Below are 16737 nucleotides of genomic sequence, written 5' to 3' on the forward strand. Positions count from 1 at the left end.
ATCAGGTCTGACCGAGGAAGATACCACCACATCGGGCCAGCTTATCCCCTCTGATCGTGTCCGTCTCCATCTTATCTCAACGCTCCATGCCTCGCTTTCACTCTTTTCGTCCTCTGTGACATATTCATCCTCCCATTTCCTTTCCTCATCCCTCTTTCTCTCATCCATAACTCTTCTTTTCCTTACTTTTACCACCCTCTTTGACACTCTAAGTTATGTTCTTGTAACTCAAGGTGACCTGGGCAGAGTAGATGTGAAATGGACAGCATGAGCCAAATCTTCAATATATTTGCTTATGGTAGCTATTATCCATGGAAATGTAACCCCAACATAAAATAAATAGCCTTAATTACAAATAAAAAGAATAATAATCAAATATACAATAAAAACAGATGTATCTATTCTTGTGATGCATTCTTGTGATGTTGAAAATGGTTGGAATGCTTAATAGTGTTCTGGAAACCATTTCTTTCCCACAATTATTTGAGGAATATTGGGAGCCCAAGGCTCATTAAGTGCATGAGTGTAACAGAGGTTCGCTTTTGAGAGGTCCCTCGTATTGCGCAAGTTAGCTTATGCTATGGGAAAACTCCTTTTCTCAAGAATATTGAAGCACATTTTTTAAAACGCAGTGCAGCTGCACAGCAGACATACAGCTGAGCGCCTTAGCTCGCTCATTGGATGTGCTGTGGCAACTGCACAAACCTATGGCGTGTCGGCCAGGATGCACGAAACAATCAGGACGCTTAGCCCCCATGGGCGTTGCTTATAGCAATATAAGCCCCCATTTCGCCATAGAATTTAGATTTAATCTCCTTCAGCAAGTTTCACTTTGGTGACCTCCGGATGACCTCCACTAGCTAAGGGCAGCTGTTCTTTCTGTATGAATAAAGTTTTTAAGCACATTTTCACAATTATACCCAACGTTTGTCTGGTCCTGGATAAACATGAACTTCAGTTCTACATACCATATAAGAAGGAGAATGACCCCTTATAAGGCCCATTACTATTATTTTCCTATATAAGGCTCATTACTGATCTGGCCATATTAGGACTCTTAGCTTTACTCTTCTATGAGCCTCGCGCGCTTGGCCCTAGTATGGGGCGAAGTTTTTAAGCATGCAACTTAACTTACGCAATACGAGAGACCTCTCGAAAGGGAACGTCTCGTTACTAATGTAACCTCGGTTCCCTGAGAGTAGGGAATGGGTATTGTGTAACTTGCCGTGCTACTGTGCTTTAATCAGGGGATCATTTCAGTCGATTTAACCTGAATTCTATGGCGAAATGGGGGCTTATATTGCGATAAGCCACGCCCATTCAGGCAGGCTCTGATGATCGCGGGCACGAAGCGTCCTGATTGGTTTGTGCATCCTAGCCAACTCGCCATAGGTTCATGCAGTTGCCACAGCCAAGCCAATGAGCGAGCTAAGGTTCACAGCTGTATGTCTGGTGTGCAGCTGCACTGCGTTTTAAAAAAATTGCTTCAATATTCTCGAGAAAATTTGTTTTCCAATAGCGGAAGCTAACTTGCGCAATACTCGTTCCCTACTCTCAGGGAACTGAGGTTATGTTAGTAACTGAGACACTATCCCGTCTGGTCTGAGCCAAGAAGGTCTACTGAGGCACAAGTCACACAAAATTTGAATGATTGTTATGGAAGAAATGTTTCACGACACACAGGGCATCACACTCTATTGTTTAGGGGGCTGTGTAGCCATAGACCAATAAGAGTGCCTATGATGATGACCCCTGTCCACTGTTGAAAGCTACAACGGGTACGCGAACATCGTAATTTTCAGCAAGTGATTTTTTTCACTTTCAGCAAGATAATGCACCCTGTCACACTGCACACATTGTTCAGGAATGGTTTGAGGAACATGATGAAGAGTTCAAGGTGTTGCCCTGTTCTCCAACAGCATATTAGGCAGGGGGTCATAACGTTTCGACTCATCAGTGTACAAATGCAAAGGCATAAACATAAAAAATCTTCACAGATTCAGCCTTTAAACCTTCAGTGTGTTTTTTTAAATTCAATTACATCCATTAAAAGCTTAAGTGAGAACTGTAACCGACTACAGCCCCGTTTAAATACACCATTTAAATGCATTCAATGAAGATTTCATTTGAGTAAGTGAGCTGGAACAGGGCCAGTAACATTATTTTGCGTTCACTCAGAAATTGTATTTCCGTTCAAACTGACTGATGTGACAACGCCAGCTCCACAAAAAAAGAGGTGTTTAGCATGACACGTCAATAATAAATGCCTCAGTGGCCAATTAGCTTAATTACTTACCAGTCTTGATATACGTTTTGCACTACAGAACCCCAAAAGTGAAGCAAAAAAATAAAACAATGAACACCTCACACCTGTGTATGAGCTACAGACTGCTCTTTTCTCTCCAAAAATGCTTCTTTTGTGAGCCACAGTGGTTATTCATGTATTCAGATGAGGTATAGCCCTGGTATGATTGGCAGGTGTCACCCAAGCCTGTGATCCTTTCAGTGTTTGTACTTCATTACAATTGGTCAGTATTGTGGAAGTCCCATAAACCTATTGGTGCCCATATTGGTAATAGCGGCCCTTTGTTGACATGCGGCATTACGATGGAGGGGAGCGGTTGGTGCATCCTCCTGTTCGTCGTGCACTGTCTGTTAGCCAGTTTTCAGGTTAGTTCCTGTGCCAAAAATGCCTTTTGTCTGTTACATGGAGAGGCTTACTACCTTGTTTGTTTTTAGTCATGGGCACGCAAGAAGCTGTAATGCTACTTGTAATGCTACATATTGCAGCATTGTGATTCTCTCTTGGCATGTATGATGGGAGTTTATTGTTTGTTTTTAAAGAGCTTTTCATGAGTAACGTTTCCTGTTTCATGTTCGGCAGATTTAACTGCATGTCCAGGGGTTTCCGATTACTTTAATTGGAGTCAAATGTACATCAAGTGGTTTTGTTATAGGTTTAACTTGCAGTTTAGATCACACCTTGTCCGTTTTTGTTATTTTTTTGTGGTGTTTTATTTGTGTTGAGTCACTGACACAGCATTGCACTGGCTGCACATACACTGTGAGTTACCTGGGAGGCTACGTTTACGTAATCTGGCCATTGTACGTTTCCTCTCCTCAGTGCCAGTGGCTGTGTTTGTTTTGTTTCTTTGTCTTGTATTTTTGTGTATAATTTGTCATTGAATTGATTTGATTGGTATGTGTTCCTTTTGAGCGAATTATTAACTTAATTTATTTTTCATTATTGTGAAAGTGTCATTGATTTTTGGGTTTATTTAAAGTCCCCCTGTAGTCAATAATTGTATTCCTTTAAACTCATTTCTGATCACCAAAATTACATATTTAAACGTTTCTTCATGCCTAAAAATAGCTTGAATGTACACCTTTGCCTCATTTAGTATATGCGGTTCTATGAATATGCAAATCAGCTCCGCCTCCACTCACTCCCACCAGATCAGAGATACACTGGTTGACGATCACATGTTGACGTGATTGGTTACAAGGTAGTTTCTGGCGTCAGAAACACCAGCGATTTCAAACCACGTTTCTGAGACTCACTGCAGATTTAATGAGAAAATACTCACCAGTGCTGTTGGCTCATGAATTTGCACATGGTTTGTCTTAAAGCCTATTAAAAACACCACATAGATATATAAACAACATTAAAAACTTGATTTTGAACATTTTTTGTATTGTTTTGTGTGTAGAGATTAATATTAAGTGGGAGGGGTTGGCCATGGTTATCCTGTACTGGTGTGTCCATGGATTGCTGTGCTAAACATTTTGCCTTGCTTTCACATGTGTGTGTTGTGGGTATTGAGTGTGAGGTAGAAATCTCTGCTGGCCTTTTCCCTCTTTATTTTGTTTTCTTTTATTATTGTACCTCCGTCTTTGTGCTGTGATTGAGACCTTGTTTGAAGTTCCGTATTGATTGACTGTTTTTATTCACTATTTGTAAGCTTAAATACAGTTATATATATATATATATATATATATATATATATATTTTTTTTTTTTTTTTTTTTTTGTCACCGTCTCCATGCTCACCCTGCCTTTGGCAACAAACCTGCGTGCTCTTGCACAGGACTGTTATTTCCTGGTATATTCCGTGTGGTGTAGTTGACTATTGGATTATCGTTTCCTTTGTTACTTTGTAACTGTTCCTACCTGACCACTCTTGCCACATTCAGATAAAAAATACATAATGTACAACTCAGGCAAGCAGGTGTGGGTGCAAGATGAAGATATTGTCTTGTTCTCTCACTTAAACATTCACCACCGCATTGTACAGTGCATACTCAAGCAAGGATTGCGGTGATGCTAACAGTGTTAGCACAGTTTGAGCACAGAGCTTCTCACATATCAATTACACTAATTGAATTGTGGCAGAATCAGTAATGTGACGCCCTATCCATAACCTCCACGAACACAGGTGATGAAACTGCAAATAATCGAATCAAGAGTCACTTTATTGCCTGCAAAAGCATCTGTTCCCATCGAAAGATATAATTTAACAGTGCAGAGAAGGGTATCTTAATGTCTTTCAAGCGAGTTCACTTTTTGTGTGTATTTCTTTTACACTGTAAGCGATCTGGACACCCACAGAATAATAAGAATAAGGACATTGCATTTGAAGTGTCCACTTGAAACTTAAAGTAGACAAAAAAACAGCAAACCATGTGTAGGTTCATGAGGGGGAGGCTCTTTCAAGGAAGCAGGAGGTGAGTTAGGAAATTATGTGTTTTTTGAAGGAAATACTCAAAAATATGTATACGGTGAGAGATGCATACAGAACAGTTATCATATTCAAGACTTTTATATGATAAGCATTCACTTTATATTTTTTAACGCTATTCAAAATCTGCTTAGCCAAATTTATAGTGCCATATCAATTGAATGTGATATAAAACATTGTTGCATTGTCTTCGCTGATTCACAAACACATTTTCTTTTTTTCCTTTAAGAAGGGGGTTGGGGCTAAAACATTGTTTACAATTGTGTGAGAAAAATAGTAAGGATGGTATTATCAAGATGATAAATTAAATAACTATATATATATATATATATATATATATATAAATAATCAACTATTCTATTTAAATAGAAGTTTGCAGTGTTTGCAGAATGTGCTTCGAAGAGTTGTATGAAAACGCCTTGAGACATATTGAAGACCATGTGGTGTGGTCAAACACATACACACTGTACTAACTAGCCTACATGTCCAGCATGTGACAAAAAGACACCGAATCACTAGGGGAAAAACAGATCATTCCAGATTCTTTTCTTTCCTGCTTTCCTTTACAGTTTCTCATAATCATCAATAGCTGTAGCACTCCTCAGCTTATGTGAGCACTACAGTCAGAGTCAATCTCTCACTCTGAATGTGATGTGTGCTGGGGTTAAGACACTGAGAGAACCAGACTGAGGGTCTTAATGAGCTCCCGTGTTCATGTCTCTCTCCGGGCCCCAGGGACGGTAGCAGTGCGGTGTGTGCCACTGTTGTGTGCTGAAATCTGCTGTTGCACCTCAGCTGTAATGAGTTCAGTCTGTCTGTCAAACTACCCACCAATCACTGTTATTGCTGTATCATCAGCAACAGAATTGGAGAGCTCAAAGGAACACATGTGTGCTGTAATAATATTCTCAGCTTTGTTTTTTTCCTATAGCCTTTTAACTTGTTCATGTGTGTTTTTGTTGTTGATTTCTATTCTAAATGTCCACCTTTAATCAATTCCTTCTCTTACTCATATCAGTCTCGCTGTTTCTCCTCCTCTCGTCTAAATCTTCTTCCCGCCCGTGTTTTTCTCAACATCTCACAAGCCCTTTGTCAAATTGTGTTCTGTGATTGCTGGTGTAACAGCCATCCATCTTAGGTCAGACAGTTAAAAGAGGGACTTGGGAAAATAAAATAATACTCACTGGCAGCAGGTTAAAATGGGTGTATTTCATAAGCGAGTGTCACTTTTGTTGATTTAGCCATAGATATTTCTAACCGGCCAGTTTAAAAATATATATATAAACATAAGGGCTGTGCAACGATTAATCGCATTCAAAATAAAAGTTTGTGTTTACATAATGTGTGTGTGTACTGTGTATAATTATTTTTTATATATAAATACACACATGTATATATTTAAGAAATATTTGCATCTATATACTGTATATATATATATATATATATATATATATATATATATATAATTTAAAAATATATATACATTATGTATAAATAACACATTTTTCTTAAATATATACATGCATGTGTGTGTATTTATATATACAAAATAATTATACACAGTACACACACGTATATTATGTAAACGTATATTATTTTATATATGTGATATATATTTTTTATGTGATTAATCGTTGCAACGCCCTAATTAAAATGCATATTTTATTGTATTTAAGAGTCATAGGTTCAACATTTTAGAGCTGCTTTTTCCCTATATATTTTGAGGTCATTGTGTCACTCACAGCATCATATATTTCAGAATTAGACAAGAAAACCTACTTGAATGAATGAATGAATGAATGAATGAATGAATGACAACATTTGTAGTTGACAACATTTTCATAAACTTTTTTTCTCATTCAAACAAAGATTCTAGGTTAAAATTTAAAGATACTGTATGTACATCAATTGTATATCTTAGGTCCTTTGACTATTCTTTGTTTTCAATTTCTGCCATTTTAATCACTTTTTTTCTTTTGCTAGGTCATTTTACATGGTCCTGCAGATGACAAATTAAAGTACAAACAGATTATGTTTCAACATAATAAAAAAAAAATGTTTTATCAGTTGCTTAACTCTATCCCTGCCAATGTTTCTTTTTTTTTGCCAGCAATTTTGTTGCATCAATATGTAAACATTCAACATTTCAAAGGAAGAACAGAGCCTTTGCTTTTAAACAAACGAGCAAACAAACATTCTAACTTCATTCATTCTTTTTTAACCAATACCATGAATATGGGTAATAAAAAGCAGAGAAAATCACATTTTTGTCAAAGACTTTGTCAGTAACGGATTCAGGATGATGATCAAAACATAGACTGGGTAGATCAAGTCCATCAGAGAGTCCCCAGAGCTTGTACAGTCATTTACCTCTTTGTGGGTTCGACATTTCATTCGGTATTGTAACACAGTTCTGACTGCTTTAATGAGCAGATTAGCTTAATTGTGTGTAAGCTTCTATTATTCTAGTATACACCATAGACTGTAAAAAAAGATGGACAGCGCGCCTCTGCTTCCATCCACTGTATAAAAATTAAGCCAAAATGTGAAGGTTGTTGCCGATTACGTCGTTCAGAGCCCAAGTTTGTGCGGTAGTGGAGTCGTGGTATCAAGGTCCCGTCCATACTCCCACTCCCACAGACTCAATCGCGAGAACAGCTGTCAATCATGATGTTACACCCCGATTTTTTTTAAGATCAAAAATAACTAACTAAAACCAAACTTACTGGAAAAAGTAACACTTGAACATACGTCTGCGTGATAAGAACTACCAAAAATGACAGAAACGATCTTTGAAAAAAAATTATTTGAAGTGTAATTGGATTTTTTAGTTATTCGATTACATGGAGAGGGCGGAGATTAAAACCTATACTGCGACGAAACCCTGTTGCCATTTTGAAGTGTGTTCAACTTCGTCAAGTGGGTGAGGGAAGTTTATTTGGACAGATCCTCGACCCCTCGATTTTGATAGAGCAAGTCTACTCAATAGGTACACTTCAGACAGATACATGGACCACAATGCAACATGATTGTGACGTCACAGCAGATCGTGCTTAATTTACCTCCACCCCACACAAATCTAGTGTATAATGTTGGAGTTATTTTGACATTTAACTGCATAATACTTGAAACTACACTACCTTAACTCTTTTTTTATTTTTTTTATTTATTAGACAAATTAGTAGTGAAAAATACACTCATTTGTCAAGGATAACACAATAAAGTAAAAAAAAAAACTTATTTCCATTGTGGTCCAAATTGTGGTAACTTAACTCTTTCCCCGCATTGACGAGTTATCTCATCATTTATGAGAAAGTGATTGCCTTTTTTTAAGGCTTTCCATGTTATCACTGTTATCAGGTAGTGGGTACTATTACGCATCTCCTGAATGAGTACAGTATCGGCAGATCAAAACACAGGCAAAGAAGAAACAGAAATTAGCGATCTCATATGTAAGCAGATGCATATGAAAAATAATGTAAAAATGTCAAATAATGTCAAATAAAAATAACAAAAAAATACATATAAATCAAAATGGTCTAAATCAAAATGGTCTAATGTTACAGGGTGAAATGTCCGACCCAGGTAGTGGTTAGGACTGTGCAAGCTTTGGGGGTGTTGATGAACTCGCTATACCCCATCTATGTTTGGATCGTCGTACTGAATCCAAAATGGATGTAGTCTTTGACAAAAACACAATATTCTCAGTTTTTTGCTCAAAATGTTCCTTTTTTAATTAAACATACCCACATTCAAGTGTTGATAAAGAAAATAATGCATTTTTCGAAAATCTCGGATATGATACTTCTATTTCTTTTTTTTAAAAAATCAATCTGACATGAGCAATAACTCCTCCATCTCCAGCTGTTTTGCTTTCACCTTAGCTCTGTTTGTCATGTGCAAGGAGGGTAACTGGCTAGTGTGTCTCTACCAAAATCAATAAATATCAAATCCACTGAAGTTTCCTCTTTGAGCACTTAACCTTGTCAACTTTGCAGTTAGTCATTTTATCTCGCTCAACACAAAAGCTTTCAGGACATTTTAACAAAGAATGCATACACCAGCACACAACAGCATTGTCAAACATCCCTGCTTGCCGGCATAATTGAGGACGGTCAGGACAACAACCTTTTGTTCCCTTTCGAGGGAACTCGACCTGCGTCGACTACATCACTTAGGGTAACGCCCTTAGCGTAACGCATCTAAAGTATGAATGAAACTAATCCAATCCTGATTGGTGCTGCGTCATGACGTAACGTGACGGCATACACGGAAGCTACAAAGGGAAGTCGGCACACAACAGAGTTAGCTTTTTGCTCTTCAGCAAGCACTCTGTGTCAAACTGTCTGTCCTATTTGGTGTTGTTTGTCCCATAAAAATTGTCCTAAATAAAGGTCTGCATTGCAATATAATATCTAGTGGCTCGGATCTCGCGTTTGCCAAGGCACCGTGTAGATTACGGGTCTACTCTGCAATAAAGATTCTGTGGCTGGGATCTTGCGTTGTCCAAGGCAGCGCGTAGATTAAAGGTCTGCATTGCAATACAGAATCTATAGTGACTCGGATCTGTGTGGGTGCGAGGCATGCACAGTCAGCTCCTGAGGGTGCTTACTGTCTTCATTGAGAAATATCTTGACGCATACCCGTGCGCTGTCGGATGTTTCAGCCTCGCACCTGTTGACTTTCTTCTCGAGGGATGAAAGCCGAACATATTGTAACGACTCGAATCTCGAGTTTGCCAAGGCAGCGTGTAGATTACGAGACCGTATAAATAAATATTAAAACAATATTGTCTGGTAATTATTGCTGCGTTTAATTCTAAGAAATTAAAATGATGGAATATTATCTGAATTTAAGAAGTTAGATATTTTTCCCTGCCAGTCCTCTGCTTCAGGGTATTGAAAAGGAGAAGCAAATAGCAGGGCAAATAGCGCCACCCCAACCCATTGAGGAACGAGTGAGAATCGCTCTCCCGTGGAGCCCTCAGGAAATCGATGTTTGTAAACAGAATCAAATGCGCTTCGGGACACACCGGTTTTCAGTGAATGTACGCTGCAGTGTACGAATCTCGAATAATACCAGAAATCAGTCTCGAGAGGCTGGTTCCCATAGTAGAATATTTCAAAGCAGGGCAAAACCTGCCAAATATTTCTCCTTTGGTCCTGTGCACAATAGAGAAGGGTTACAGGCTGTAGTTTGATTCCACCCACCGAAATTACATGGGTTGGTGTGGACTGCAGTCGATCCAGTGCAAGGTCGGGTATTGGAACAGGAAGTAAACTCCTTGCTGGTCCAGGAGCGTGTTATATCGATATGCTAAATTATATCGAAGACTGGCTTAATATGGCCAAGTCACAAGAGCTGGCATTTCGGCATCGAGATGTCGTCCTTGCCTACATCGAGAGCCTGGGGTTGAGACTCAACACGAAAAAAAGCATGTTGTCACCAGCCCAGAGAACCACGTTCCTGGGAGTGATGTGGGACTCGGTCACGATGCGGGCACAATTGTCTCCTGAACAGATCGAGTCTGTCCTGGCCACGTTTACCACTATAAAGCTAGGCCAAGCCATCACTGTAAAACATTTTCAGAGAGCGTTAGGGCTCATGGCAGCAGCATCCAACATCATTCCATTCGGCCTGCTGCACACGAGGGCCCTGCAGTGGTGGTTGAAAACCAAGGGGTTTCCCCGACGGAGAACCCGTTCCGCATGATCAGGGCTACGTGAAGATGCCTTCGTTCCCTATCTATGTTGAAAAAACTTCTGTCCCAAGGCCCCGTGCTGGGAGCGTCATGTCGCCGGAAAATCGCTTCGACAGATGCCTCCCTCACGGGCTGGGGCGCGGTCATGGATGGCAGGGCTCTGAGGAGTTTCCTCCCAGACCTCAGGGGTCAACACGCAGACAATGTGTCGGTGGTCTCCCTCTTGATTCATCAGGGGGTTCTGAGATTGTGCCCTCTATCCAGATTGGTACATCAGATCCTCCTGTGATCCCAGGGGAAACTATTACCTCTCAGAGCAATGCACATCCCAGGGGAGCAGAATCAGAGAGTAGATATCCTGTCGAGGCAGGTGCAGAGGCCCAGAGATTGGAGGTGGTGAGGTGTTTATGCGAGAGGTTCGGCTCCGTGGAAGTGGATTTGTTCGGAGGACGTCCCACTGTGGTTTTCTCTCACTCATCCAGCCTCATTGGGTTTGGATGCCATGGTACAGACGTGGCCGAGGCTACGTCTTTACGCTTTTCCCCCGATCGCTCTGCTCCCGGGAGTTCTGGAGAGGGTCCGTCGAGATGGGATCAGCCTACTTCAAAAATAGTTGCCCTGTACTGGCCGGCCCGGGTATGATTTTCAAACATCATATCACTCCTGGCAGGCCAGCCTTGGCAGATCCCTCTCAGGTGTTCACCCTCGATCAGACCTGTGGAAACTTTGGGCCTGGCCCCTGAGGGGGCTTAGCACCTAGAGGCTGGCCTGTCGGCTGGAGTTGTTGAGACCATACTCAGTTACAGAGCTCCTTCCATGAGGGTCTGGCCTGAAGTGGAATGTGTTTCCACTTGGTGTAGAGAACGTGAGGTGGACCCAGTTAACTGCCCGGTTGGTTTCAGTGCTGGAGCTCCTCCAAGATCGCCTCTCGGCTGGTCTTACCCACTCATGTACGTGGCTGCCATTTCGGCTTTCCACGCTCCTCTGGGTGATGGGCCTCTAAGGAGACATCAGTTGGTCGTACAGCGCAGCTTGCCTTCACATTTGCCTGTGAGGGCTCATTCAACCAGAGGCATGGCATCCTCTAGAGCCCTACTTTCAGGGGCCCCGATCCAAGAAGTGTGCGATGCAGCAGGATGGGCAACCCCTGATACATTTATCAGATTCTATAGCCTGGACATTTCTTCTACACCAGGCACTCTAGTGCTCTCTTCCTAAATGTGCCTGTGTGCAGCTTCACACTGGGACAGGCAGGGCTTGCTTCATCGCCGAAGCTAACTCTGTTGTGTGCTGGCGTCCCTTTGTAGCTTCCGTGTATGCCGTCACATGTTAAGTCATGACGCAGCACCAATCTCTCATCTTAATATGAGTATTTTTGAGCTCAAATTGCATTGTTCAATGAGGATTAGCTTGCGGGAGTTGTGCCACAAGCCTTTTTCAGGATTCAAATACACACATGAACTTATACACAAGTGAACATTTTATCACTGATATGCACATTACATAACCATAAAGCCTAGATCTGATAATTGCTAACAACATTTCATTTACGCATTAAAGCTGTGTGTCAACAACTGAGAAACCTCAACAGACCGCAAGAGTAGTTCCGGTAGTAAAAATCTCATTAACTTTCTCTACAGAGTAATTGATTTTTAACAATAACATATAAACCTTTTCAGACAGACCTACCATGAGTGCTGAGGTTCTTAAGTGATGATTTATGCATGTATATGCCAAATCAAAATGATTTCTAGATTTAATTATAAAAAATAAGAAAAATCACTGATAGCATGCAATGGTTTAAGTCTTCTTAAACTCTACATTAGGGGCCGGTAACCTTTTTACCAAGAAGAGCCAAACAAACAAAAAATTTTGAGAATTTTTTCAAAAGAGCCACAGCAAAGTTTACACTCGTGTATTAGAAATATTTGCCAATTTCTATTTAATAACAACAGCAATAATAATTGCACTGGTAGTAATTCTGGTAGTTATATACAACACCAGTAGGTGGCAATAACACTGTTTTTTTTTTTCACTCATTGACACCCAAGCCAAGGCTACTTCATACTATATTTTGTTCACTGACATAGTGCTGGTTTTTCTCTTCACACACTGTATTCCCCGTCACATACTGCCCGATTATGCTTAGCTGTGCTATATTGCTCACATCGGTAGACTCATCTAAGGAAAGAGAAAAGTAACTACCTGAACTGATGTCGTTGATTTGCATCTCCTCTATCTGGCATGCCATCACGAGTGCACGATCATGAACAGTTCTTGCAGAGAAAGGCATGTCTTAGATTTTTTGGATAATTTTATCCTTGTTTGGGAGGTCGTTAAACAGTTATTTTGCCACACTGAGCATGCAACCGTTAATGTAGTCTCCATCTGTAAATGGTTTCCCACCCCGCACAATCTCCAGAGCGCCAGCAAAGCTTGCTGATTTCAGATTGTTTTAAATTTCCACTCTATTTTTAATGGATGATGGTTGAATCACCATTAAAGGAGTAGTTCACTTTCAAATGAAAATAGTCCATGATTTAATATCCTAGGTATATATGACTTTCTTCTTTCAGACGAATACAATCGGAGTTATATTAAAAATATCCTGGCTCTTCCAAGTATTATAATGGCAGTGGATTGCAACCAACAGATTGAAGTTCAAAAACCTGCATCCATCCATCCATCGAAAACAAACTCCAAAAGGCTCCAGGGGGTTAATAAAGGCCTTTTGAAGCAAAATGATGAGTTTGTTTAAGAAAAATATTAATATTTAAAACTTTATAAAGTAAAATAACTAGCTTTCGGCCAAACGAACATATGGATTGCACTTAAGTGTAAAGCGCAACTTATGGGAGTAATGCGACGTACTGCTGATATTTACTCTACACCATGATGCAATACACTACTTCTGACGTCATACATTTCGTAAGTTGCGCATTAGGGGCAAGTAGACTGCGTATGATCGTTTGGCCGGAAGCTAGAATTTTACTTTGTAACGAGTTAAATATGAATATTTTTTCAGAAGGCTTGGAGTTTGGAGTTTATTTATAATGGATGGGTGGATGTTTTTGAGCTTCAACCTGTTTGTTCCAATCAACTTATCCAACTTGGAAGAGCCAGGATATTTTATTATATAACTCTGATTGTATTCGTCTGAAAGAAGAATGTAATATACACCTAGGATGGCTTGAGGGTGAGTAAATCATGGACTAATTTTCATTTTAAAGTGAACTAATCGGTTAACTAGCTCATTAAAATGTGATGATGTTTATGCAGTCGAGTAAACAGTCTCACACAAGATTTAGCTCAGTGGGAGGCAACGACTGGGATGACATTTCAGTGGCCCGTACTCCTGATCAGAGGTGAAACAACCAGTTTGATTCAGCATCTGATCTCATAGCAGTATCCAATCCCGCTTCTTCTCTCAGTAGTTGGGTTCTTCTCCAGCTGTGGGCTCTTCAACTTAAGCCTCTATCTAATTCAAGCCTTTCAAGTTGGGATTCTCAGATAAAGAACATTAAAGGGCTGATCTAACATTCGCTTTAGAAGTCACAAACACAGATTTCTGCTCAATGGGTGGGCCAAAAGCCCATTTTCCATGCAGTGCGCTGAGTTTTGACATATTAATACTGTAAAGATACAAGCAAACCTTTCAAAGCCAACATCTGAAGCTCAAAAGCAAGCGAGCAGCAACGAGAAACGTCAACTTAATGACTTAAGGTCTGCACAGCTTTATAAAGACATCAATTCTTGGATAAATGCTGTTCTTGCACTCTGCTGAGATTACCACCCTTGGCCAACCAACCACATTTTTGTCTGATGTATCGAAACATCAGCTTGTATTCGTATTTGTGCTTTTGGGCATTACAGACATGTAGAGAAAATGTCAAATGTAATTGAAGGTAAGGCTCTAAACCAGCTCAGCAATCCAACATGTTCTCTGCTCACCTCCACCTACTCACCTCTTTGGTTGGTGATGGTCTCAAGGGCTTTCTTAACAAGAGCAGCCTGATCCTGCAGAACTGACAGTCCTCATCATCATGGCTTGCTTTTCTCTCACAATGGCTCACATCACAAGTACTCAGTCTGTTAAATCATGGTGTCTTGAAAAGGATGGTTAAATGTTGCACCTCAGTCTGGACAGGGAAGGGAAACCCACCAGAATTCCTTCAGGTTTTCACTGGACATTTTACAGGAACCCATTGACATTCACAGCTGCTCGTATGAGGGAAGTTCAGTGAATTGATCTCTCTAGGCTGGTGGGTAATCACTGAACTAGTGCCAACTGTATTCAACTCTGCTTGATGGCTGAGCAACCTTGGCCTAAGCCAAGCACTTTGTTCCCCTGCTGTTCCTTAAGCCTATCTCAGGGTATACAGCCAATTCAGCTGTGTGACCCCTAAAAACAGTCAGTTAGGCATTAACAGGTAACACAAATTTATATATATATATATATATATATATATATATATATATATATATATATATATATATATATATATATATATAAAGAGAGATAGATAGATAGATAGATAGATAGATAGATAGATAGATAGATAGATAGATAGATAGATAGATAGATAGATAGATAGATAGATAGATATGTAAAAAACATTATAAAACCATTATAAATGAGTGAGTTGTAAGGAATTGCCCTCTCTGCTATTAAACATGAGGGTTTGGATGATCTGTGCAGTGTAGTGTAGTGTGCGTGGTGGTTGAGTAAAGGACATCACTAATGATTCACACACCTACGCAATAGCTTTCATTCTGTTGGGTTATCCATACCATAGACATAATAAATACATAGACGCCCTATTGGCCGCTTTGGAACGTTGCTGCGATACGTCAACGCGTCCGCCATTTTGCGGAGGGCAAGACTGCACTGTAATCAAATGCAAGTAAACGGTGAGCTGCGGTTTTTCTGGATAAAAACAAAAAAGAAAATTACATTTATCAACTGATTTCAGTGGTTTGATAAATGTAATTTTGGATTTTAATTTGATAAACGTATACGTGGTGTACAAAAAGATCCATCTCTATTTATTTAAAATCTCGATAGTTAGACAGGTTTATAAAAAAAAATTTTTAAATAAGGAATTGTCAAAGCTCCGGCTTGTCATGTAGGCTATCTGGCTTTTTATTCTTGGATAAGAATTGTGAAGATATAATTAATTAGACTAGAGACATCAGAGCCAGGGGCAAACGTCAGAAGCACTAGCCGAGGTAAGGCTGTTCCAGGCGGGGTACATGAGATAGCCGAGCGCGCGCTGATCCCTGGATCTCAACTCCGAAACCGTCAGATCAAATTTTTAAATAGGCGCTATCTTTATAAATAAACCACATATTTGAGCTTTAAACAACTACATTGTCGACTGAAATACTATTAAAACTACATTTCGTGACACAATAACAGTAGTATTTTTAAATTTCGCGTCTTTTCTCCTCTGGACGTTACTATTACTAATTATATCATGACCAAATACAACCAGAAACAAATGTTCAGTCTTGCTTGTGAAAGATAATTCCTCGAGACCTGTTTTCAATGTGTGGCGATTTGTCCAGCCCCAAGCAGCACACGAAACAGGCATTTTTCTCAATTCTCGCTATGAGAAGTATGAGAAAGTTGCCCTCCGCAATATGGCGGCGCCGTTGACGTACGCTCCAGCAGCCAATAGGGCGTCTATGTATTTATTATATCTATGATCCATACCAGCCATCCCTGTATCTTGTCAGGTAGATACAGTAGTAAGACAATTCAGCTTTTCAAAGATGTATTTGTACGCATTCAGACATGAAAAACGTACATATTCCAAAATTTTGCATGAATGAATACTTGCATTTGGCTAAAAGCATGTGGTGGAAGTAACCACCAAGGCCGAGAGTGTTTGTAGTGTGCAAAGTTAGACAGACCTGTAGTCATCCCATCTTTTTATACAGAACTTTTCATATAGTGAAGTATCCCCAGGTGAGTCTTTCAATTGCAAAATACAAGTCATGAATGTGTGTTGTGAACTTTTGCAGCACATGTGTTGTCAAACTGATAAAGATGTTTTCTAAATTTGCTGGGGTTTTTTTTTCTATTTGCATGTGTCTTCATCAGTTGCAGCATGTTGAGCTCACTCGGCCACCGTAAAAATGTAATTCAATTAAATTAAATAAAAATTATGACAAGTTTCATTATATTAAACTGTTTGGTCAGATATCAGTAAACTTTATCTGAAAAGTATACTAAAATCTTTATTAAAAGCATCCAAACTTGTCACTGCCTAGAGCCAAAACTGCATGTGAGTGT

The 16737-nt window shown here is 39.8% G+C and overlaps 1 protein-coding gene across 2 annotated transcripts in view; it reads right to left on the minus strand.

Moving 5' to 3' along the window:
- Positions 1–16737, minus strand: part of cdh13 (cadherin 13, H-cadherin (heart)) — a 426287-nt gene that overhangs the window by 269884 nt on the left and 139666 nt on the right. The window lies entirely within an intron of this gene.

The sequence above is a fragment of the Siphateles boraxobius genome, unplaced genomic scaffold (genome assembly GCF_051911475.1).
Source record: "Siphateles boraxobius isolate OS27281-9 unplaced genomic scaffold, OSU_SipBor_1 31, whole genome shotgun sequence".
Classification (NCBI taxonomy): Eukaryota; Metazoa; Chordata; class Actinopteri; order Cypriniformes; family Leuciscidae; genus Siphateles; species Siphateles boraxobius.